Here is a 26580-nt window from a genome sequence, read left to right as displayed (position 1 = left end):
TCCAAAGTGGAGCCAGAAGGTGAGACCAAAGGAAGGAAAACCATACTTGGTGAGGCCAGAATGGGGCAGAGAGGATCACCTTGCTCCCCAGTCGACAAGCTTTGTGCAGAAACCTTGGGATGAGAGGGACTGGCGGGAAAGCATACAGAAGACCGGGAGGCTAAGCATGAACTGGAGCGTCTCTGGGGGACTCTCCCAGCGGGGGGCTTTAGAGCGAAAAACCTGCTGCACTTTACTTTGAAAGGAGATGCGAAGAAATCGCTGCAAGGTTGACCACACTCGCTGAAGATCTGTTCAGCTACTGACGGATTCAGTGACCACTCGTAAGGCATCAGAATGGTCCGACTTAGCCTATCCACTACAATGTTGGACCGTCCCGGAATGTGCGTTGCGATAAGAAAGCGACCAGTGGACATCGCCCAGTCCCACACTCTCATGACCGTGCGACAAAGGGGATAAGATCTAGTCCCTCCCTGTTTGTTGATATACCACACTACCGACATGTTGTCTGACTGAATAGCAATCGTCCCCAGAGGAAGAAAGGCTAGAAGTACCACCCTCATCTCTAGAACATTGATATGCAACCTGGTCTCTATGGGGGAACACAGGCCTTGGGACTTTCCTGCCTGAACAATGACCCCCCACCCGAGTTGGGAGGCATCCATGGTCACTGTGGCTTGAGCCGGGGTTGGAACGAAGGGTCGTCCCTCCAAAATGTCCGGAAAGCTCATCCACCATATGAGGGATGACCGACACACTTGACTTAGGTGGACAGGATAAGTTAGTGGTAAATCCAACAGGGACCACTGAACCGCCAAAGTGCACTGAAGAATCTGCATGTGTAGTTGGGCACATGGAAGGAGAGTTATGGTCACCGCCATCGAGCCTAGGGTCCTTAATACAGATTCCGCTGTCGGGAGATGAGAATGGTAAATTTGGGAGACATGCATCCTGAGGTTTTGAACTCTCTCCGAGGTCAGGAACACTTTGCCGTGGAGACCGTCTATCCTGGCACCAATGTAGTCTATTGCCTGTACAGGCTCTAGCAGAGATTTGGACATGTTGACTGTGATACGCAAACTCAGGGCAAGTGTCATAAAGTAGTCCATGGTTTGGGAAAGTAGACGCCTGGTGGAAGCAGTGAAGAGCCAATCATCCAGGTACAGATAGACCTGAATCCCCTGAAGCCTCAGGTGAGCCGCTACCACCGCCATCACTTTGGTAAACACCCTGGGGGCTGTGATGAGACCAAAGGGTAGGGCACGAAATTGGTAATGATTGGCACCTAGCCAGAAGCGGAGGAACCTCTTGGAACTTTTGTGCATTTTTATGTGATAGTAAGCATCCTGGAGATCTAATGAGACATCCAGTCGCTCTCTTGCAGGTACGGCACGATGGACTGTAGTGTGACCATCCGGAACTTTTCTTCGGTTACTGACAGGTACAGGGTAGAGAGGTCCAGAATGGGCCTTAGGTCCCCAGTTATCTTTGGCACCAAAAAGAACCTGGAGTAGAAGCCCGATCCAGACTGATCTGGGGAGACGGTTTCGATGGCTCGTTTTCCTAGCAGCTTGGAAATTTCCTGTGCTGCTGCCTCCCTTTGCATAGGTGGAACGTCTGGGAGGAGTTTGGGAGGTGTTAGAGAACCTACAAAGGGGACAGAATATCCTCTGGATTTGATTTACAGCACCCAGCGGTCCATTGTTATGGACTCCATGCCTCTGGGTGCAAGGACAATCTCCCCTGACTGACTCCAGAGTAGAGTAGTCGGGCAACCCCTCAGGGTTGCTGCCCGGGTCTGTCCGTGAAAGGTTCTCAAGACCCGAAATTTCACGGACCCCTCGGCCTCTGGGCCGGCATCCATTCTGTCCCCCTCTGCCTCTGGGGAAAGAAGAGCCCCGAGTGTCCCGGGAATACTGAGACTTCCGGAACCACATCTTCTTTTGCCCTCTCTGGTTCCAGGAAAAGGACGTTTGAGGGTTAGAGAAGTGGATCCCGATGGTAGACAGTGGCTTCCTGTCCTTCTCACTCTGGACTAAAGTCTCCTTGATGGTCTTACCAAACAGAGTCGAGCCGTGATAAGGGGCATTGGCAAAGGACGCCTTAAATGGTTCGGTAAATTGGCACAACCTGAGCCAGGCGTTACACTTCATAGACATGCCGGACCCAGCCACCATAGCCGCTCCTTCCATTGCATGGGAGAGGAGTCGCATGGACGTATTCGATACTGCTCCCAAAGTGGCCATTTTTGTGGAGAACAAAGCTTTGTTCTCCTGAGACATGGAGTTGGGTGGAGACTCCTCCATCTCCTTCACCAGGTCGTGTTGGAGTCTCGTGACATGGGCCAAATAGTTCAGTACCCTTATTAAAAAGGTAACTGAAGCATACACCAGCTTCCCTAGCCGGTCCATCATCTGAGACTCTCGGTCAGGAGGGCGGACCGAGGAACTTTCCTGAGATAGTTCCCTCTTCGTGGCTGCTGCTACCACCATGGCGTCCATTGGGGAGCCATTGTTCCAGGAAGGCCGGTCTATAGAGGGACTCAAAACCTTATTGGGGCACCTTGGGATTGGCTCCATGGTATCAGGTTCCTTCCACGCCCATGAGGTGATAAAATCCACTAAAGGATCCATGGGGGTGGAGACACCCAAGACGTAGACGGGCCCCATGCCCATGAGGTGATCAAATCCACTAAAGGATCCGTGGGGGGGAGACACCCAAGATGTAGACGGGCCCATGCCGAAGCCCTCCAGAAACACAGACTCATCAGAGGAGGGCTTGGGGGAAGACTAACCTCCCCGCTGGCGCAGGATCTCCATGATGTCTCCAAAGGATTTGGAGACATCGTTGGGAGGTGACCTTGGGGAGCCCTCCCGCTCATCCAAGTCTGTGTCCTCAGTTAGGGACTCAGCGGAGTCCAAGTGCCTCCTCTTTTACGTATGCTTGCGAGGCACATCTCCTGTGGGGCTCTCCAGGGAGTGCTCGCAAGCCATCTGTTCCTCTGGGGGAACCATCTGGGGTCCTTCGGGTATGGGCTGTCCCTCTGTTAAGACGACGGGGACAGTAGACAGAGCCAAGAGGGTCTGGGTGGAGCCCGAAGGGCAGTCAGCGGCCTCGATTCAATGGAGAGGACTCGTTCTACCACATCAAATGCCGAAGGAGAACAGATCTCCCATAAAGCCAATAAGTAGGCCGATCTCCCCGGGTCTGATGCGAGAATCAGAACCGGACGTGAAGTGGCCGGAGCTCCAAGAGAGGGAACCTGGACTGACAACTTCAGAGCCGATGGTAAAGGTTCCACTCCCTCAGATCCGACCCCCAGGCTCCAGCTCCGAGAGCGGCTTGAATCCGAACTGGTTGGATCCGAGATGCTCCAGGCAGCTGCCGGCGTTGAGGACATGAGGACCATTGGCGCCGATGCCCCGACTAAGGCCAACCTCAGATCCGAGAACTCCAAAGCCGAAGGTCGGATCGGGGAAGGAATAATAGGCTGAAAAAAGGGAAGTGAGTTGCACCCTCCTCAGGGAGGGGGTACTGGCAAGACCCCCATCTGGATCTGTGTACTGATAAAGCGCCTCATCATTTTATCCAGATCCATGTCCGAGAGAGAATGGGTCGACCGAGACAAGGCCTCAGACTCTGACCTGGCCAGTCAGGGAGCTGAGGTCCGGGAGACTGGGCGAGCCTGTTCCGGCTCCAGGGAGAACCCCAGAGACTGGAGCTGTGGGGAGTCATGGATCCGAGCAGACTTGCTTGGTGACGAGAGGACCGGAAACCTCTTCCTCTTCTCCTTCGTCCTCGACTCTCTCTCCCACTCTCTACCCCTCCTCTGCTCCACTACCACAGGCTTATAAGCAGGAGTTTGAGTCCCAGCCTGGGAGGGAGGGGAGGCCAGAGGCAGAGAAGCAGGAGAGGCGGTCATGGCAGCCATGGTGACTGAAGCCGAGGACGAGGAGGGAGGATCAGTGGCAGGAAGAAGCCCCTTGAGGGCTAACTTGGCCTTTCTGTCCTTCAAAGCTCAGGAGTTGAACCCTGCACAAATGGAACAGTCAGCATTGAGGTGAGCCACACCTAAACATAATACACACAGAGTGTGGCCATCCGCTGGGGAGAGCTTATGGCCACACTCTGTGCATTGTTAAAAAATAAGCCTTTCAGCCATATCTGAGAAGAAAGAAGAACAAACAAAAACTTTCTTCCAAAAAATTTAACACAAACCCACTCACCACACTAAACTGACTATAGAAAAGGGGGGGGGGCACCACAGGCAAACTACACTAACAAACAACTACTACATGCCTACACACAACGCCAAAGCGATGGGAGGGGAGAAACGGTACCTACACTAATCTGAAACGGCTAATTTAACAAAAAAAATTTTAAAACTTACAGTCAAAAAACACCCTGCTAGCTGGAGCTCTAGAGACACGATGTTTCGCAAATTGTGGCAAATGAGATCTGGGGATGGAAGGTAAGGGAGGTGTATTATGGGTAAGGGGAGGAATCTGGAGCTCGGAGCTGATGCTAGTAATCTTTGCAGGCTCAGATGCAATATGGATCTGTATTCCCACAGGTTGAAGATCAAATGAAGTAAACTACTTCAGATAAAATATATAAAAAATAATATAGTAATAAAAAGAAAATAACTTAAGTAAAACACAAGTTTGCAGACAGCCCATTCTTTAAGTGCAATAATGCCCTCCAGGGTGTGGGTTATTGTAGAAATAATGCCCTTCCAGAGGGGTAGAGGCCTGATGCCACTCAGAACACCCCTGGGTGGGCTTTATTTCCATAATAACATAACCCTGGTCTGGCATTACTGTTTGTGTAAGACGTATGTCTTTTTAAACAGACCTTTTTTCAAGCTTTAGCTTAATCAGGGGTATGATACTTCTAGATCCAACCTTAAATCAGTTTTATTGCATAACATGTAAACAAACAAATAAAATTGTGATAGCAATGAAATTTTCTTAGAACATATAATATGGAGTTAACGTGGCATTAGTTACTTACAGATGTAGATTCTACTTTAGGAAAACAGAGAGAGATTGCGTGTGTATGTGTTGAGGGAATCACATAAAAATGAGAAAAAGAAAATTATTAGAATGTTTGTCAGAATGCTCTGTAAAGAATGCAGACACTGCAAATATGTTACTTACCTACCATGAGGTGTTTAGTCAGATAGTATACTAGCATACTAGTGGTATGGTATATACATACACCATTTGGGGCAGTGGGCATGTCATTACAGGTCAACCAGTGGAGGGGGTGTACTGCAATCACCCTACAAGGCTGTGCTCCTTGTTATCAGACAAAGCAGAAGACAAATGTGAGCTTCAGGTCAATAGTCAAAGGTGAGGCTAAGATACAAGGGGACTAGTTGACCATTTCTGAAGCAGACCTGCCTCCAAGATGGTGTAAGCAAAACATGTCCCTCTCTTCTCTGGCTTTCTAACAGTACTCTTAAAATGAACTAAGAGAACCTCTTGCCAATCCCTGCTATGGACACTTTCAACTGCTGCCATCTTTGTACTGTCAAGACATGGCAGGTTTTCTACAGAAACAATTTGAGTACAAGTTCTGACTCATTACCTGGTGGTCTCATGAACTCACAGAAAGTTTTGGTGCTTTAGGCATTGTAACATATGTAAGACATGATTAAGATCTGCACAGTACAAGCAGAAATGAAGAAAATGTTGGTTTTGGGGGAGTAGCTGATTTTCTACTGCATGGTATTTTACTAAATGTACAGGAGCAAAGCATGAACTCCTAATTACTGGAGTTTTAGAGAAAAATATTTCAGACTGGAATGGAAAACAGGATGAATCCAACTGTGGACCCACCACAGAAGGGGCCAAATATTAGATCAGGTCAGTATTACACTGGTACTGCTGTAATGGTGTACCCTACTTTAAATGGCAAGCATGCACCAAAATATGGTATTTAAGGCATGCTCATATTTTGTACTTGAGCCTGCTGTACTTCATAAATATTACCATGCAGTTACATATTTCTGATACTGCAGTTCTGGTGAATGCAATACCCCTTCTTCTTCTTCTTCTTCTTCTTAACAAGTTCCCACCTGAATTTGCAAATGCTGTTTGGTTGCTGCAGCTGTAATGAGCATTCCAAGAGATGGTTTGGTGAACAGGCAGATGCCCTTTTATACAGCACTTTTTGAGAAAGCCTGATGAGAAACATCCGTGCCCTTTGAAAGGCAAGTCCTGTACCAAAAACAGATGTGCATTCTGTAATGACTTGTGCACTTGTAGTTCTCACAGGTTAACTACCCACTTGTTAAACAGACATACCTCCCCAGTGGTATTGGAGAAAAACATTCACTTGGAACAAAAATGGATACATCCAGTATTTCCAGATGCAGCTATCTTCATTAAGCACAATTTCCCCTTAAGAGCATTTAGGAAACACAATCACTCTGAGGGCTGTTTTCTCTCTCTCCCTCTCTCTCTCTCCAGATCCCCAGTAAGACTCCCCACTGGCACAGCTGTAGGGTTGAGTCCTCAGCTGAGTGTCCAAGCCAAGTCCTCCAGCACCCTCTCAGTGAAACCAGTGCTTCGTGTCCCTGTTCCAAGCAGTTGAGACACACACTAAGATTTAAAATTCACACACACCTGGGAAAGGCTGGCACAGATTTACGTGCTATGCCCCCTTCTGCCCAGACTATAAGGTAGTTATCACCTACAAAGCCAGCTACTCTAAGGCTCTTGCAAGGGTACCCAATTATACTGAGTGAAATTAATATTAACAGAAATGGCAGTCTGACCAACAGCAAGGCTTTCAGAAGTGGCCAGAGCTGTCACCAAATATATATAAGTACTTTCAAAGATTAACATATTCTCTAAAAGACCATCCAAAATGAAAAGTTTAAATATATTTAATAATAAATAAGAAAATAACATGAAAATACTAAATATCTATTTACAGTAAACACCAAAGTTTCAATCACAGGAAATATTAAACACAGATACAGAAAAACAGTACTTAACTAATCTCACTATATTTTCCTGACTGATCTAAAGAATTACTATCCCCTGGTCACTTACTAGAGCAAGCCAATATGAAGTAGGTGAGGGGTCCTTCTCTGTCAGGTTCCAAAACAAAGAGCAATGAGACTTCAGCCTCACCTAGTTTTAAAATATCACTTTTAGTACAGAATGACATCACATACATCTGGTCATCAGACTTCTGGTTCCCATGCTACCCTCATTGCTAGAAGCTACAAGAATTTAGCACATATGTGCCAATAATACACACACACAGAGCTTGTTAAGATCTGCTGCAGCTTCTGGAAGTCATAAAACCATAAAACACTTCCACTTTTCCACAGTAGCAATTAATTCACCCAAAAGACAATACAGAAAGCTTCCTAGTACAGATTTTTTTTTCTCGCTGCCTTGAGAACTGTAAGATACAATCTTTATGGCCTAAGCCAGATAATTTAATTTTAAATTATTTTTTAAAGTTAGCTGCAGCTGGACTGTGATTAACCTCTTCTCTTCCAGTATCCTTTGTTACAATATATAAATTTCAACAGTTACAATAATACATATATTTCTTACTCTGTCCAGCAGGACACATTGTTGATGCATTTTTTAACATAAGCAACTTTACAAATACACATTCAATGCAAGCATCTGTAAAAATCAGTTTGATATACAAATGACATACAATTCTTTACAAAATTTCAGCTAGCAGTGCTGGCATATGTTACACATCCACCGGCCTACTTCTCCTGGCAGAGCTGGCAATACCTCACAAGACCATGATCTAAACTGGTATACTTCATTACCATTGCTTAACCAAAGCATGCAAACTTCAGTTCTGACAATAATCTTAAAAGGTACTTTGCTCCCTTAATTAGACTTGTTTACAGTTCATGTATTTTTTAATGTATGTTTTCTGTGAAATACCCAGCAACACTGGGTTTTACTACTGTCAATGCAAGAGAAGATTTAATTCACAGCCTGCATATTCATCTGTAAAAATGCATCACATTTTGTACTGACTACTTAACTTTTTGCATACCTTCTTATTATTGTTTTCCTGTATGGAGCTATCTGTAGTAATATAACTTGCTGCAGAACACATGTGCTTAAAATAAGCAACAGTAGATACTCAGAACATTATACTGCTCATGATTTTCAAAACAGAATATCAAGATGCAGTTGTATTGTGGAAAGTATCGAATACAGGAAAATGGTGGCTGCATATTATTGCTTGCTCTCTGGAATACACTGCACTGATTTGTTACTGTGTGTAAAGTGGTTAAGATAAAAAAAGCACCTCCAGCCCATAAGTCATGGTTTTCTTCTAGAAGAGTTGACTGCTCTCTGCAGGTGAAAGGGAAGCAGTTATTCCAACTGGAGCAGTTTAAGTATCTTGAAGTCTTATTCAAACTGAGGGCAAAGAGCCTAAGGAGACTTAAAAGAGGACAGCTGCAGAGACTGAAGTACTACATGCAATGTATTGTGGTATTTAAGAGAGAGAGAGAAGTGAAACATAGGATATAACTCTCAGTTTACCACTTCGTTTACATCCCCATTCTCACCTACAGTCATACACACTGGGTGGTAAGCAAAAAGTACAGTTGTGTACACTTACCATAAATGTTGATGTTCGAGTGTATTCACTGTTGCAGTCATTACATTTGGGTTATCTACCTGCAAGTAGCCCTCAGCTGGCCTGAATATCAAAGTCTTGGGTGCTGCGTCGAATTTGGCTGGTCCCATGACGTCAGGTAGTCAGGGGTATAAAGCATGCAGCTGACGTCATTACATCAGTTTTTTTTGTCCCAGATGTCAGGTGCCCCTATAATGGGAAGCGATTTTATATATATATATATATATATATATATATATATATATATATATATATATATATATATATATGTAAAGGTTACACCTCCAACAAAAAGCAAATAAACCAGAAAGCTAAAATACACTTAACAAGAAGAAATGTATATCCAAGAGAAGTCAGGGGGCTGGAGGGAGGGTAACCAGGACTGCAACAGTGAATACACTTTAACATCTACATTTATGGTAAGTGTACACAACTGTACTATGTTCTTCATGTTTCACTGTTGCAGTCATTACATTTGGATGGATTCCCAAAGCTAAGGCAGGGAGGAGGAAGTTAGAGAGCAATAGAACCAGCTATTAAGCCCTGCAAGACTGCAGTGGCAAAACGAGCTCTGGATTAAGGAAACATAGGCAAGTGGTAATGCTTGGTGAAGGTATGTACAGAATTCCAGGTAGAAGCTTCTAGGATGTTCCTGGTAGGGACACCTCTGAGAAAGGCTGTAGAGGTAGATGCAGCCCTGGTGGAATGTGATCTTATCCCCTGAGGGGTAGGTTTTCCATGTTGCTTATAGCAGAAAAGAATGCAATGGCCTATCCACGAAGAAATGATTTGCTTTGAAATGGCCTTACCCTCTGCCCCTGCAGCAAAGGCAACTAGCAGCTGTTCAGTTTTTCTGAGAGGCTTAGTCTTGTCCAAATACAATCTTAGTTGTCTGTGCGTGTCCAAAGAGTACAGTATTGATTCTCCCTTGTTCTGTGGATTAGGAAAAAAGGTAGGCAAATGAATGGACTGATTAAGGGCCACACTGAATACCACCTTGGGCATAAAGGAAGGATTGGTCCTGAGGGACACCCTGTCAGCATGGAAGATGATGAAGGGCTCCACTGCCATGAAGGCCTGAAGTTCAGGCACTCTTCTTGCTGAAGTGATGGCTAGAAGGAAAGCAGTTTTCCAAGAAAGGAATTTCAACTATGCAGTTGCAGCTGGCTCAAAAAGAGGTAGAGTGAGCTTTTCCAATACAAAGTTAAGGTCCCAGGCTGGAATAGGGGCTCTCCTGGGTGGTCTTAAAATTTTGGCCTCTCTGAGGAATTGTTTCAGCAAGGGGTGAGAGAAGAGGGGTGGGCTCAGTATTATAATGTGCTGAAATGGCTGAGGCATGAATTTTAATTGATGAGAAGGAAAGGCCCTTGTGGAGCATCTCTGTTAAGTAGTAAAGAATATGCGATATGCTGGGCACTGTTGTGCTCATCCCTTGAGTCTGGCTCCAGGAACAGTATCTTTTCCACTTTTCAGCACAGGATTTTCTAGTACTAGGCATCCTGGCCTCCAAAATGACATCTAGCACCTGCTTACTGAGGGATGCTATTGGAGAGCTCAGCTTACTGAGGGATGCTATTGGAGAGCTCAGAGAATTAGCCAGGCTGAAAGGTTCAGGGTTTGAAGCTGGGGGTGCACTACCTGGCCCTCCTGCTGGGACAGCAGGGAAGGGTTCTGAGGCAGGTGCTATGGATCCAGCAGTGACATACTGTGCAAGAAGGGTACCAGTGTTGGCGTGGCCAGTCTGGTGCAATCAGTATTGTCCTTGGCTTGTCTTGTTTGATCTTTAGCAGTACTTTCGAGAGGAGAGGCAGAGGGGGGAAAAGTACAAACTGAGAGGCTTTCCCAGGTGAAGGACAGAGCATCCACTTTCCAAGCTTGGCTGTGGGAAGTCTTTGTGCAGAATTTGTCCAACTGGTAATTCTGAGGGAAGGCAAACCGGTCTTTCTCTGGGTTCTCCCATTTGTTTCTCAAAATGTTGAATATCTTTGGTTCCAGTTTCCACTCGTTTGGGTCCATGAGATTTCTGCTTAAGTTGTCTGCCAGTGAATTTAGCTTGCCTGGCAGGAATTGATCTTGAAGGTGCACTTGGTAGCTCAAGGCTGTGTTCCACAGAGCCATGGCTAGTCTGCAGAGAGGGTACGAGTGGGTTCCCCCATGCTTATTTATGTACCACATAACAGTGGTGGTGTCTGTCTTTACTAATAATTGTCCTGGAAGAAAGTGGTCCTTGAAGGCTGTCAGTGAATTCTGTACAGCTAACATTTCTTTTTGACTGAAATGCAGGTGCATCTGACTCTGGTTCCATTTGCCCTGAATGCACTGCCCTGCCCAAGTGAGCCCCCCATGCATATTCTGATGCGTCTGTTGTTCGGGTTGGGCGGCAGGGGGTAGAATGAATGGCAGTCCCTTGTTGTGGTGGTAGGCCTCTGCTCACCAAAGTAACACTGTCTTTAAGCAAGGAAAGATAGGGCTCATTGATTCCAGGTCCTGTGTATGTTGACACCATAGGCTTTTTAGATACCATTGTAGTTTCCTCATATACAGTCTTGCATATGGAATTAGTAGAATGCAAGAGGCCATGAACCCCAGGGCTTGCAGGATTTTCCTTGCAGATAGCTGGGTCTTTGTGGCCAGTAGCTTGAAGTAGGCTGTCAAATAAACTTGTTTCTCTGGTGTGAGGTAAGCCATCTTTGAAGTTGTGTTCAAGTTTGCTCCCAGGAATACAATTTGTTTGCAGGGTACTAGATGAGATTTCTTTTTGATGGCAGGGTACTAGATGAGATTTATTTTCATTTATAGTGTACCCCAGTGAGATTAGAAGTTTCTTTAAAAATGCCAGATGATTTAGTAGCATGTCCTGGCTTTCTGCCTGAATTAGACAATCGTCCAGGTATGGCTATATTTGAATATTTCTTTGCCTGCAAAATGCAATGACTGGAGCTAGGCACTTTGTGAATACCCTAGGCGCAGTAGATAAGCCAAAGAGAAGTGCAGAGAACTGATAGAGCATGGAGCCTGCTCTGAAGCGTAGGTAATTCCTGCAAGATTCCCTTATTCGAATGTGCAGGTAAGCTACCTTTAAGTCTAAGGTTGCCAACCAGGCATGTTTGCCTAGCATAGGAAGCAGCTGCTGAAGTGTTAGCATTCTGAATTCTGGGATTACCAAAAAGGTGTTTAGACTAGAGAGGTCCAGGATAGGACGCCAGGAGCTGTCTTTTCTGGGTACAAGGAAAAGTCTTGAGTAAAAACCTTGTCCCCTTTCTTCTGATGGGACAGGTTGAATAGCCCTGACACTTAGAAGAGAGAGAACCTACTGTTGAGCCTCTGCCCACTGATTTGGGGGTAGGTCTGACCACCCATTTGGGATTGGTAAGGTGTGGAAGTGGAATCTGTATCCTTGGGAAACTATATTTAAGACACTTTCGTCCTGGATAATGCATTCCCAGTTTTTTGCATGCAGTACGATCTTTCCCTCTAAAGGTGCATGCAGTTGAGCAGGGCTGAGAAGGTTTAAGGTTAAGCCATTGTGACAGTTTTCCATAGGGGGGAGTCTTACTACTCCCAGCTTTGGAAGTGGAAGCCCCCCACTGCTTAGGCCTGTGAGTACATTGAGACTGTAGTCTAGGTGGCCTGCTGTTCTTGGGTTTGGACTGATAAGGCCTGGAAGAGACAGGAAAGGACCAATTCTTAGAAGGCCAATGCCTACTGGATCTGGGAGGCTGTACTTGCAAGAAATATTTAACAGTTTGCATAGCTTTAGCTTTTTCCTCCATCTTTTAAAGGACTTCGTCTGCTTTGTTGTCAAACAGGCGATCTTAGTTTAAGGGAGCATCCAGTAATTTAGCTTTAGCATGATCTGGCAAATTTTGCTCCTTAACCCAAGCATGCCTTCTAAGAAAAGACCCAGTGGCAGCAGCCCTGCAAGATGCTTCTAAAGAGTCAAAACCACATTGTAAAGTATGTTTACCAACTTGTTCAGCAGAATGCATTAAATCCTGTAATTCTTTATTTTCAGCACAGATAGGAATCAACATCATTTTCTGTTTAAGTAGTCCCATAACATGTTGCTGATACTTTAACATATGAAACTGGCAGTTTAAGGCCCTAATGGTTAAAGTAGCAGAAGTGTATACCTTCTTACCCCATCTGTCCAAGGCCCTGGAATCTCTATCAGAGGGGGTAGGGTTTTTGACAGTAGTAGCCTTAATGCCTTTAGGTCCCTGGGAAATGGTCTCTGGGTCCACAGTAGGATTCTTGAAAAGGAACTTGTGAGAGTCAGGTACTCTGTAATGCCTGTCAGGTTTCCTGGGAGCCGGAGGTAAAGTGTCTGGGGCCAGGCTAGATTCCAAGAAGGCATCATCTACAATGTCCAGGACAGGAGAGATAGTTAAAGGCCTGTGTTAAAGTAGGAGTAAGAATTCCCTAAGTCTCTTTTTGGAGTCAGAGTAATCCTGGCTTTCCCAGGGGAAATGCTCCCTAAGAGTGTGCAAGGTTTCACCAAAAGAAAAGTCTTCTGGAGGGGAAGCAGAGGGAATGGATTCCTCTGCATCAGAATCCTCATAGATAGATAAGGGCAAATCCTGGTAATCAGAGTAAAAGTACAGTTGTGTACACTTACCATAAATGTAGATGTTCGACTGTATTCACTGTTGCAGACATTACATTTGTGTAATCCTGCTGGCAGGTTGCCCTCAGTCGGCCTGAATTCCAAAGTCCTGGGTCCTGCGTCGGCTGCTGTCACCCCTTCCCTGACGTCAGGTTGTCAGGGGTATAAAAGATGCGGCCGACACCATTTTCTTTAGTTTTTCTTGCCCCAGATGTCAGGTGTCCCCTAAAAGTGTAGCCAAAATTTATATATATATACATATATATATATATATATATATATATGTAAATACATGCAGCAATAAAAACTTTGCCTTCATCTACAAGCAAATACACCACATAGATTGTATAGATCAGAGAAGGAAAGATAGGTTTCATCAGAAGAAAGGGGGATGGCGGGTGGATAACCTGGACTGCAACAGTGAATACACTCGAACATCTACATGTATGGTAAGTGTACACACCTGTACTATGTTCTTCATGTTTCACTGTTGCAGTCATTACATTAGGGTAGAGTCCCAAAGCTATGGATGGGAGGCTGGAGCTAAACAGTATCAGGAGCAGCTATGAGACCCTGCAGAACTGCAGTGGCAAAGCCTGCCCTGGATTTAGAGTAGAGTGGCAGATGATAGTGCTTTGTAAAGGTGTGCACTGAACTCCAAGTAGCAGCCTCTAAAATGTCCTTGGTTGGTACTCCCCTGAGAAAGGCTGTGTCTGCAGCTCTGGTTGAATGTGGCTTAATGCCCTTAGGCACTGGCTTGCCATGGTGTAAGTAGCAGAAATGAATGCAGTGGCTTATCCACTTTGAAATAGTCTGCCTTGAGATAGCCTTTCCTTGTGATCCTGCAGCATATGCCACTAGTAATTGCTCTGTCTTTCTGAAAATTTTGGTTCTGTCCAAGTAGAATCTAAGATGTGCACGTCCAAAGAATGCAGAATTCTCTCCCTCTTGTTCTGTGGATTTGGATAAAAAGTTGGCAGATGAATAGTTTGGTTAAGAGCCACACTGGAAACAACCTTAGGCATAAATGTTGGGTTTGTCCTCAGAGAGACCCTGTCTGGATAAAAAATGATAAAGGGTTCCACAGCCATGAGAGCCTGTATCTCTGAAACTCATCTTGCAGAAGTTATTGCTAGAAACTCATCTTGCAGAAGTTATTGCTAGGAGCAGAGCTGTTTCCAAGATAAAAACCTTATATCAGCAGTAGCAGCTGGCTCAAAAGGAGACAGGGTGAGTTTTTTCAAGACATAGTTGAGGTCCCATGCAGGCACTGGTGATCTCCTTAGAGGCCTTAAATTTTTGGCTCCTCTGAGGTACTGTTTTAATACGGGATGAGAAAAGATTGGTGGCTCTGTATTGTAATGAACCGAAATGTCAGAAGCATGAATTTTAATAGATGAAAAAGATAGGCCTTTGTCCAGCATCTCAGTTAAGTATTGCAAAATCTGAAGAATATTTGGCACAGCTGTATCAGTTCCTTGGTGCCTGGTTCAAAGCACAGAATTTCTTCCATTTTCCAGCATAAGATTTTCTAGTATTAGGCCTTCTGGCCTCCAAAATGACATCCATCACAGCTTTACTGAGAGGTGCGTTTTGTATGACATTATCTGCCATGCTGCCAGGTTTAAAGTCCTAAGTTGGCTGTGCAGGATCTGTTTGTTTTGCTGAGACAGTAGATGAGGTATTTGAGGTAAGGTCCAAGCTGGGCACTGAGATAAGTTCTTTAGGATTGGGTACCAGTACTGGCGGGGCCAGTCTGGGGCAATCAGTATCATTTTTGGTTTCTCCTGTCTGACCTTTAGGAGTACCTTGGGGAGGAGAGGCAGTGGGGGAACAGCATATACTGATAAGTTTTTCCAGCTGAAAGATAGGGCGTCCACTTTCCATGCTTGTCTGTGATAAGTCCTTGTGCAGAATCGTTTTAGTTGGTAGTTGTGAGGGGAGGCAAACAGATCTATGTCCAGGCATCCCCATTTCCTTGTTATCATGCTGAAGACTTGTGGATCCAGCTGCCACTCGTGGGGACCCATGATGTTTCTGCTTAGTTTGTCTGCCAGAGTATTTTTCCTTCCTGGCAGGAATTGTGCCTGCAGATGTACTTGGGTAAGTTAATGCGGTGTCCCACAAAGTCATGGCCAGTCTGCAAAGGGGGTAAGAATGTGTGCCCCCTTGCTTGTTTATATACCACATGACCATGGTGTTATCTGTCTTTATCAGTAGTTGTCCCAGATGAAGTAGGTCCTTGAAGGCTGTCAGGGCATTCTGAACAGCTAGCATCTCTTTTTGATTGATATGTAGATGCATTTGGGCTGAGGACCATGTGCCCTGAATGCATCTTCCTGCCATGTGGGCCCCCCAGGCATAATCTGATGCATCCGTTGCTAGTATCTGCCTGGCTGGGGGTAATGTGAATGGTTGTCCCTTGTTTTGGTGACAAGCCTTTGCCCACCATCGAAACTCCTGTTGTAGGCAGGGAATGAGAGTAATCATTGTTTCTAGGTTGTGGCAATGTTGAGTCCAAACACTTTTTCAGTACCATTTAAGTTTCCTCATATGGAATTAGTAGGATGCAGGATGCCATGAAGCCCAAAGCCTGCAAAATTTTTCTTGCAGATAACTGGGCCTTTGTTGCCAACATTTTGTAATAGGTAGTCAGTTGCCTTTGTTTGTCTGGCGTGAGATAAGCCATCTGGGCAGTTGTATTTAAGCTTGCACCCAGGAATATTATCTCTTGAGTGGGTACTAGTTTTGATTTCTTTTCGTTGACTGTGTACCCTAGGCATGTTAGAAGTCTTTTCACAAATGCCAGATGCTGTAGAAGAATGTCCTTGTTCTCTGCTTGAATTAGACAGTCGTCCAAGTAGGGATATATTTGTATTCCTCTTTGTCTGCAGAATGCAATTACTGGTGCCAGGCACTTTGTAAAGACCCTGGGCGCAGTAGATAAGCCAAAGAGCAGTACAGAGAATTGGTAATGCATTGAGCCAGCCTTGAATCTGAGGTATCTTCTGCATAACTGTCTGATTGGGACATGCAGGTATGCCTCTTTTAGGTCTAGAGTCACCAGCCAAGCGTTCTTGCCCAGCATGGGCAGAAGCTGCTGCAAAGTCATCATCTTGAACTTTGGTATATCCAGGAATGTGTTCAGAATAGATAGGTCCAGTACTGGTCTCCAGGTCTTGTAATTTCTGGGTACCAGGAACAGTCTTGAGTAAAATCCTTGTCCCTGCTCTTGCTCTGGTACTTGTTGAATGGCCCCCATGTCCCAGAGGGATGAGACTTGTTTTTGTGCCTCTGCCCATTGATTTTTTTGGCATATCTGGCCAGCCGTTTGCCTTTGGCAGGGTATGAAAATGGAACTTGTACCCTTGTGACACGATATTTAGAACCCACTTGTCCTGGGTTATAATGTGCCAATTTTGAGAAAAAGGTGCTAATTTTCCCCCTAAGGGTGCTGCCAGGAGATAAGTGCTTGGTGCAGGCAGGGGGAAGTCATTGGGATTGTTTCCTGTATGGTTGTGATTTGTCTTCTCTAACTTTGGAGGTAGAAGCACCCCACTGCTTTGACCCGTTGGAACCTTGCGCCTGGGATCTGCCTCTAGGGCATCTGGATCTGCCCCTTTGAGGTCTGTCTGACACTGGAAAGGACCAATTCTTTGTAGGCCAGTGTCTACTAAACCTAGGTGGCTGTACTTGTAAAAAATCTTTGACAGTTTGCATAGATTTAGCTTTGTCCTCTACTTTCTTTAACACCTCCTCTGCCTTAACACCAAATAAAGTATCATGCTGTAAACGTGCATCTAATAATTTAACTTTGACATGATAAGGCAGAATGTTAAGTTGTCAATCTCGCCTTCATTCTTGCTGGATGGGTTCCGGAGCCGATCCTCGGCTCCGACTCGGCACTTGCTAAGCTCGAGAGCTAATTTTACCAGCTCGAGGCAACCCTATATCCCATGATGCAAGGCGGAGATTACTCAGATCTCGTTTGCCGCTTCGCTAACGAGGTGCCTTCTTTAACCAGCTCTAGGTAAGTGAACTTTTTAGAGACTTTTTGTCTACCCCCTTTAACTTTATATATAAAAATATTATATTTTGTTAATTACCGACTCACTTTAACCCTATTCCTGTCAGTGTTCCCTTCTTTTTGAGTAAATATTCCCTTGCCCCTAGTTAGGCCTTAGGCCTTCCCCTCCCTATATTTTTCCTGTCAGGGATTTTTTGTGTGTGACTGTCTGTTATCCCTGTTTAATTTAATTTAATTTAATTTGCTGGACTGAGTGTTTTTGTGTGTGAGTGTGTTACTGGTGTTTCATCGACACAGTTATGTCGAAGGACACTAAGGTCTCAGGCTTCAAGAAGTGTGACTCGTGCTGTCAGAAGATGTCTCTGACAGACGGTCACACTTCTTGTGTTTATTGCCTGGGACCTTCGCACCTGCAGGACTCTTGTGCTATTTGTCATGCTTTCAGCCCAAGAGTCCTGCAGGAACGAAAAAATAAGCTCATATTAAGGGGCTTATTACAGCCCGAGAGCTCCCCGACTAAGTCGGCGCCGGGGAAGCCCTCAAAACCTGTTAAGCCTTCGGCTCAGGCTTCCAAGCCGTTGGCTTCAGGTTCTTCCTCACCAGGCTCGAGATCAGCTCCGGCTGGAGCCAATCTTTCCATACCAGTCTCAGTATCGGCTCCATCCGGCGCCGATACTGTCAAATCCAGACACTCAGTGTCGGCTCCGGCTGGAGCCGACGTATCTTCGGCTCCGATGGCTCCATTGATCTCAAAAAAGAGATCTCAATCCCCTTCAGTGGAATCTATTCATTCGGCTCCGAGATCACCCTTGCTCTCGGAGCGGAGCCATCGGAGCCGATCTTCTCGGTCATCCAGGCTATCTGATCACGACACTGAGAGAGTGGTGAGTAGTCTATTAAAGTCTCAGGCATTGGCCCAAATACTCCATAGCCCATCTCAACAGACGGTAGCTATATCACATCCACCGAACATTCCTCCTTCGACTCTCTTACAGAGCTCTGAGCCGGAGCTCCTCGGAACCAATACCGTTGTGACTTCGGAGCCGATACCACCCCTTTCGGCTCCTTCGTCCTCGGCTCCGATTTCCTCCTTGAGACCTTCATTGGAGGGATCCGGGTGTCTAGTCTCTCTCACTGGCTCTGAGGGGGCGAGTGGCATCGGACCCTTGTCCGACCCCGTTCCCCCACTCGGAGCTTCGGCGTTGGTGAGCTCGGCCCCAACATCTGCCTCGGAGCCTTCCCTCTCGGTGAGGCCTGGGGTTCCTATCTCTTCGGTGCGGGAACTTTCTGGTCTCTCTGACGGGGGAGCCTTCGAGGTGATGAGGAGTGTACTAGCCCCTGGGCTTAGTCAACGGACAGTTCCATCAGCTCCTCCCACTACAGTGCCTGCTGACGTCTCTTCCCACTCTCTTGCTCCTGGACCCAGAGATCCAACGCCACAGGTTTCCCCATTGGGAATATTTTCCTCTTCCGAGGCTTCTCCTGATCCATCAGGAGAACCCCCCCCCCGTAAGAGGACATGTAAGAGGAAACATTTAGACTCCCCTGAGTCTACTACATCAGATACTGACTTGGATGAGTCGGAGGGATCCCCAAGGTCCTCCTCTGAGGATGTCTCATTTTCAGACATCCTTGAAATCCTTAAACAGAGGGGGAACTGGCCCTCCCTTAATCCTTCCGAAGACGAGTCAGTATACCTGGAGGCGTTCGGATCTCATCCCTCCACCTCCTGGGTGTCTCCGCCTTTCGACCCTCTCATGGAGGTAGTGGCTCGGAAGGCGTGGATGGCTCCAGATTCGGTGGAACCTATCCCCAGGAGACCTTCAAAATTTATTACTGCCCCACAAGACAGACAATATTTAACAAAGGGTGTCCCAGTTGATGCCATGGTGGTGGCTGCTGCCACCAAGAAGGAATTAGCTGATCCTTCAGTACCTGTCCATCCTCCTAATAAGGATTCTAGGACTATGGACAGGTACGGTAAGCGGATTTTTTCTTCAGCGACTTTTGCCATGAGATCGCTGAACTACTTATGCCACTTCACCCGCCTTCAAAGAGATGTTCTTAAAGAGTTGGGAGAAGTTTTACAGGATCCGTCAGCTGCTGGGTCTCAGGATAAGATTAGCTCACAGCTAGGAATCCTTAACTCCATTGCTAACTCCTCCATGCGGCTCATTTCTTATGCAGCCGATGGAGCGAGTAGGGCCGCAGGCACAGGAGTGGCTTTAAGGCATCAGTCCTAGATGCGGCTTTGTAATTTTGCAGACCCCTTCAAGGCGTCTTTCACAAACTCCCCTTTTGATGGCTCGACCTTGTTCGGTCCTCAAGTGAAAGACACTTTGACTAGATGCGAACAAGATGGAAAGACTCTTTCTGCCGTAGGAGTCCGCTTCTCCACCCCTTCTAGACCTTACCCCAAAGGACAGAAGGGAGGGAAAATGTGGTTCCGCAAATCTCAAGGAGTCACGCCTGACGCACAAAGTCAGTTTACCCCCAGAGGCAGAGGGGGTAACAATAATAGACGCCCTAGGGGCAGAGGTGGTCCGCAGAATCAGGGTAGCAGAGAGCCTCTTTCTGACAAACCCTTCCAGCATCCCTGAGATGTTGCCCGATTGTCCGCCTTCGGAGGCAGTCGGGGGAAAATTATCGCTGTACCCAATAGCCTGGCTTTCCCTTTCTCAAGACAAATGGGTACAGTCAATTATATCCGAGGGTTACAAAATTCCCTTTATTCAAACCCCAATTCAACAAAAGGGAACCCTTCCAGACGTTCCACCTGGTCTAAGGGAACTAGCATTACTAGAAATATCAAAACTGCTAGTAAAAAGAGCCATCCAGCCAGTCCCAGCGGACCAAATAGGATCCGGAATCTACTCAAGGTTCTTTTTAGTTCCAAAAAAGACAGGGGGCTGGAGACCAATATTAGATCTGAGCAAACTCAACAAGTTTTTAAAGAAATCAAGATTCCGGATGGTCACGCTTCAGTCCATTCTGCCCTTTCTGGGCAAGGACAATTGGATGTGCTCGATAGTACGCATCCTGAAGATCTATCACATAAAAATTCACAGACGCTCCAGAAGATTTCTCCGCTTTCGGCTGGGGACCAGTCACTTCCAATTCAGAGCCCTGCCCTTTGGACTCACTACAGCCCCCAGAGTGTTCACCAAATGCATGGCAGTGGTGACGGCTCACCTGAGACGTCAAGGATTCCAGGTGTTTCCATATCTAGACGACTGGCTTCTCACTGCCACCACCAGGCGTCAGCTTCTCCAAGCCAGAAATTACACCATTTACACTTGCAGAGGGCTAGGAATTTCTGTAAATTTTGAAAAATCTGCCTTGTCGCCTTGTCAAAATATTACTTTTATAGGCGCAAAGTTGGACACCGTACAACTTCCAGCAAGGTTGACAGACCAAAGGATCTTGGACATTCAAAGACACGTCCAAGTGATTCTATTCAGCAACAAAATTCAGGCCAGATTTGCTCTGAAAGTACTGGGTCTTATGGTGGCCGCCATAACACTTCCTCCCCTCGCCCGCTTTTACATGCGGCTTCTACAATGGATGCTATTCACCCAATGGTCTTTTCAACAACTTCCCATGCGTCACAAGATCATAGTAACTCCAACTTGCAAAAGACATCTGATTTGGTGGATATCATCCCCTCAAATCCATCAAGGCAGACCATTTGTTCCTCTTGCCCCAGTTGCCACGGTTACATCGGATGCCTCCCTGATCGGGTGGGGGGGCATTATCAGGGCAGAATGGTCCATGGCACTTGGCAACCTTTTGAGTACCATCTGCACATAAATGTTCTGGAGATGAGAGCAGTGCTTTTAATGTTGCAAGCCCTCAACGACTCCCTTCCCCTGGGTACTATTGCAGTCCAAACGGACAATATGTCCGTAGTGTGGTACATTAACAAACAGGGCGGAACCAAGTCCTATCCACTGTGTCAAGAGGCTCTCAGACTTTGGCAATCGGCAATCTCCTCTCACCGGTTTCTGATAGAAATGCACATCCCCGTGAAATCCAACATCATAGCGGACAGATTGAGCAGAGCTATTCTCATGCCTCACGAGTGGTCTCTCAAACAGTCAGTGACGGAAGAGATTTTTCAGAAGTGGGGCCTTCCTTTCTGCGACCTTTTCGCTACACCTCAAAACAGCAAATGCCCAGACTTCTTCTATCTCTTCCCCCTTCCAGGCCATCCCCCCAGAGACGCTCTAACCCAAGATTGGCCCCGGGGACTTCTTTATGCTTTTCCTCCTTTTCCGCTGATACCTCAGCTAATTCATAAAGCAACCGCCTTGAGAGCCAAGTTGATTCTCATTGCCCCTTATTGGCCTCGACAGATATGGTTTCCGTTCCTACATCATTACCTCTTGGTACAGCCATGGCATCTGGACCCGGTTCCAGATCTTCTGACCCACCAGTCGGGTCAACTGCACCAATCCATACCTTCTCTCAACCTCACTGCTTGGTTGCTCCACTTCCATCCTTAGCCAGGCTTCCTATGATTTCTAATCCTGTACGGGATATCATAGTAGCTTCCTAAAATCTTCTACCAGAAAGATCTACACTAGTAAATGGCGACGTTTCTCTTTCTGGGCAAAAGCTAGGAACATAGACCCCTATACTGCTCCAATTCATTCGGTATTGGACTTCCTAGCTGACATTTTAATTCAGGATCCTCTTCTTCCACAGTGAACGTTCAACTGGCAGCCATTTCAAATTTTCATATAGGCTTTTAGACCACAACATTATGTCACATAAACTTTGCAAGGCATTCCTTCGAGGTATCTTTTTATTGAAACCTCCAATTAGAGACCCCCCACCACAGTGGGATCTAAATTTAATTTTAACATCCTTGATTCTTCCCCCGTTCGAACCTGCAGCTGCCTGTTCTTTCAAATTGCTTTCTTGGAAGACACTTTTTCTAGTTGCCATTACATCTGCCAGGAGAGTATCTGAGCTTCATGCTCTCTGTGTTCGCCCTCCCTATCTAATATTCCACAAAGATAGGGTATCCCTAAGAACTAATCCGTCTTTCTTACCAAAGGTGGCATCTCAGACTAACCTAAATCAGTCCATTGATCTTCCAGTATTTTTCCCAAATTATTCTGATAGAGCTGAACAAAAGTTACATTATCTCGATGTTCACCGTCAGCTCAGATATTATCTGGATAAGACAAAAATTTTTAGGAAATCTGATCAACTTTTTCTATCCTATGCAGAGAACAGAAAAGGCCTTCCAGTTTCTAAGGTAACTTTATCTAGGTGGCTGTCTTCCGTGATCACTTACATTTATCAGCTCAGAGGCAAAGAGTTGGTTTCTAACCCAAAAGCCCATTCTACCAGAGCCCTAGCTACATCTACAGCTTTTCAAGCTAGACTTCCAATAGACACTATTTGTGCAGCAGCCACATGGGCCTCTCCTCATACCTTTGTTTCACATTACAAATTAGATTTGGTCTCCAGAGACGGAGCAAATTTTGGTTCCACCGTTCTCAAGAGTCTCTTCCATGGAGCCACCCAGGATAGAGGTGCTAGGGACGCGGTCTCATCCAGCAAGAATGAAGGCGAGATTGACAACTTAACATTTAGAAGTTATGTACCTACCATAACGTTCCATGTTAGTTGTCTTCTCTCGCCTGCTTTCTTGCGTCCCGCCCTCCTTCCCCCTAGCCTGGTCAGACCGAGAAGATTATACATCTTCTATTAAGAGGTTATTACCTTTTTCTAGCTGTTCAACTCCTAGTGTCACTAGATTATGTGGATCCTTTCTAAAGGGTTATAATGTTATTTAGTATTTCTTATTTCTTCCTCCTAAGTTGGAAGAAAATACTGCTATTTCTTTAGCTACCAAACGAGATCTGAGTAATCTCCGCCTTGCATCATGGGATATAGGGTTGCCTCGAGCTGGTAAAATTAACTCTCGAGCTTAGCAAGTGCCGAGTCAGAGCCGAGGATCGGCTCTGAACCCATCCAGCAAGAAAGAAGGCGAGAGAAGACAACTAACATGGAACGTTATGGTAGGTACATAACTTCTAATTTTGTTTCTTTAACTAAGCATGCCTCCTAATTACAGAACCCGTAACTGCGGCCCTGCAGGAGGCCTCCAAAGAATCAAAACCACATTGCAAAGTATGCTTTCCAACTTGTTCAGCTGCATGCAATAAATCCTGCATTTCCTTGTTTTTTGCACATTCAGAGTTTAATAACATTTTCTGTTTAAGCAATGCCATGATATGTTGCTGATATTTCAGCATATAAAACTGACAGTTTAAGGCCCTTATAGCCAAGGTAACAGATGTGTAAACCTTTTTTCCCCATCTATCCAGTGCCCTAGAATCTCTGTCAGAGGGGGTAGGGTTTTTTGCAGTGGAATCCTTAACTCCTTTGGGACCCTGTGAAATAGTTTCTGGGTCTGCAGCAGGGTTTTTAAAAAGGAATTTATGAGAGTCAAGAACCCTGTAATATCTGTCAGGCTTAACAGGAGCTGGAGGTAAAGAGTCAGGGGTAAGACTGGACTCCGAAAACACATCATCTACAATATCTAACACAGGTGGGATGGCTAATGGCCTGTGTTGAGGTAGTAAAAGGAAATCCCTAAGCCTCTTTTTAGATTTTGAAAAATCTTGGCTCTCCCAGTGAAAATGCTTCCTCATGGTATGCAAGGTTTTCCCAAAAGAATAGTCCTCTGGAGGAGAATCTGAAGATTCTTCAGCATCAGAATCCTCATTGGGGGGAAGAGAATATTCCTGGTCAGAAGAGGAATCAGAAGAAATAGAGACCTGATCTGAAGATTCATAGTCAGTCTCTTGCCTAGGCCTCTTATCAGGAGGGGGATGGGAACCTCTGATCAAAGCAATTAAGTCTTCGGCCATTTTGAGCATCTGTTTTTTGGGCATAGAGGCCTGTCCACGTGGCTCTTGAGTTTGTTTCTTTTCTTTAGAAGGTGCTTTAGTCTTTGCTTTTGAAGCTGAGGTTGGCTTAATGTAAAGATGTTTAGGTTTGAATACACCCTCAGAAGCTGGTGCCTGCTCAGTGGCTCCGGACCCATCTGAAGGAAAAGTATCCGAGACTGCAATACCTTGAGTTTCCAGCGGCATGGCCGACTCCATGTGGGTGTTGGTAGCGGGCTGCGACTCTAAAGTAGCAGGCGTCAGGGGCTGCGAAAGTGCCTCACTGAGAACCTGTGACTGGCTTAGGAGAAGCTTCGTCGTCGGTTTTGGGCCTTGGTTGTCTATCTCTCTCCTTTTCTTTGCGTTTTTTGTGAACTCCGGTAGTCGGATGGCTATCCAACAACATTTCTGGATAATTAAACCAGCGTCCAAAATAGTTTAAAGCGAAATCATACCGACGCGTAATAGTGCGTTGGTTAAATCTAGCACAAAACCGACAACCAGCAACGTTGTGATCAGGGCCTAGGCAAGGAATACAGTAAGAATGAAAGTCCTTATGAGGTATTTGCCTTCCACAAGAAATACAGTTATTGACTTTTTCTGACATCGGTCTGGAGCAAGAAAAAGTTTCCCCAATGGGGTACTTAGCTTTATTGAAGACTTCGGATCTGAAACATGGACACGAAAATCTCAAGAGTCGGCCGACCGGCACTTGCGAACTGCTTCTGTTTCAGGCACCGCGCGGCAAGAAAGACTAAAGAAAATGGTGTCGGCCGCATCTTTTATACCCCTGACGACCTGATGTCAGGGAAGGGGTGACGACAGCAGCCGACGCAGGACCCAGGACGAATCCTGATCAGAAGAATCAGAAGGAAAATCAATTCTAGGTCTTTTAGAGGGAGAAGAGTGGCTTTCACCTAATTAAAGCAATAAGGTCTTCAGTCATTCTTATCATTTGTTTTTTAGGCATATGGGCCTGAACATGCGGTTTGGATGTCGGTTTTCTAGGCGTGGGTCGAGTTTTAGGCCTTGAATAAGAAGATGGCATCAGTTTGAAATGCAAGTCCGTAGGCCTGAATACACCCTCAGAAGCCGGTGCCTGCACAGTGGCTCCGGACCCATCCAAGGTAGAGACATCCACAGGTTCCATAGTTGAAGAAGCATCTCGCAGCATACCGGACTCCGAATGGGTCTCAGTAGAGGCCTGCGAATCTGAAGTAGCGGGTATTAAGGGCTGTGAAAGCATCTCACTGAGTACCGGCGAACTGGCGACGAGCTTAATGGAAGCGTCGTTGGCAGCCTTGGACCTATGCGGTCTGTCTCTGTCTTTATCTTTACGTTTTTTCGGAATGTCGGTAGTCGGATGGCTTATCGAAGCCATTTCTGGATAATTAAACTAAGTACCAAAATAGTTTGCTTCAAAAATGGACCGACAACGAATACTTCGAAGACTGAATAAGGCACAAAATAGACAGAGAGGGATGTCATGGTCTGGGCAATGAATGCAGTACGAATGAAAATCTTTATGAGGTATTTGCTTTCCACAGGTAATACAATTGTTAACTTTTACTGACATCAGTTTAGAGCAAGAAAAAGGATCCCCAATGGGGTACTTAGCTTTTTTGAAGACTTTGGTTCTGAAACTCGAAAACAAAAATTTCAGGAGTCGGACGACCGGCACTTGCGAACTGCTTCTGCTTCGGGCACTGCGCGGCAAGAAAGACTGATGTAATGGTGTCAGCTGCATGCTATATACCCCTGACTACCTGACGTCATGGAAGAAGAGACAGCATCCGACGCAGGACCCAAGACTGATATTCAGGCTGGCTGAGGGCTACCTGAAGGCAGATAACCCAAATGTAATGACTGCAACAGTAAAACACGAAGAACATCAATGAAATCAAAGATAAAAGTGCAATTAATAAGGCTGTTTCAAAGAGTTGGACGGTTGAGGTTATGCAATAAAATAAAGAGCTGAGTAATTTGGAAGCTCTTTAGATACAGACATACTGCTCTTCTGAGTTGAGATGAGTCAGATGAGGTGATTTAGACATTTGGTGATGATTATTTTCAGGCACTGCCCATGGCAGACTTGCCAGGAAGAGGGGCAGACCCAGTACATGCTGGAGAGAATACATTGCTCAGTTTGTCTGGGAAAATCTGGGGCTCTTGCAGGATAATCTGGGCAGTGTTGATGGGGAAAAGTCTTGCCTAACCTGCACAACCTGCTACCATCATGGAACTCACCAAGGCAAGCACTTGAAAATGGAAGGATAAATTTACAATTCCTTTTTTCTATATGTTTAGTAACTGTACAGTTGTTTAATAGGAGTAAACTATGATGGGTGGGTATGGTGTATGGTAGTGTTTGCTCATGGTGAGATAGTGTCTGGTTATTA

General features: G+C 45.7%; 1 protein-coding gene across 1 annotated transcript in view; it reads right to left on the bottom strand.

Annotated features, from left to right (window-relative positions):
• Positions 1-26580, bottom strand: part of ETFDH (electron transfer flavoprotein dehydrogenase) — a 1111536-nt gene that overhangs the window by 651447 nt on the left and 433509 nt on the right. The window lies entirely within an intron of this gene.

This window comes from Protopterus annectens, chromosome 2.part1, assembly GCF_019279795.1.
Source record: "Protopterus annectens isolate FY-2018-M chromosome 2.part1, PAN1.0, whole genome shotgun sequence".
Lineage (NCBI taxonomy): Eukaryota > Metazoa > Chordata > Ceratodontiformes > Protopteridae > Protopterus > Protopterus annectens.
This window is presented reverse-complemented; position numbering and strand designations above follow the sequence as displayed.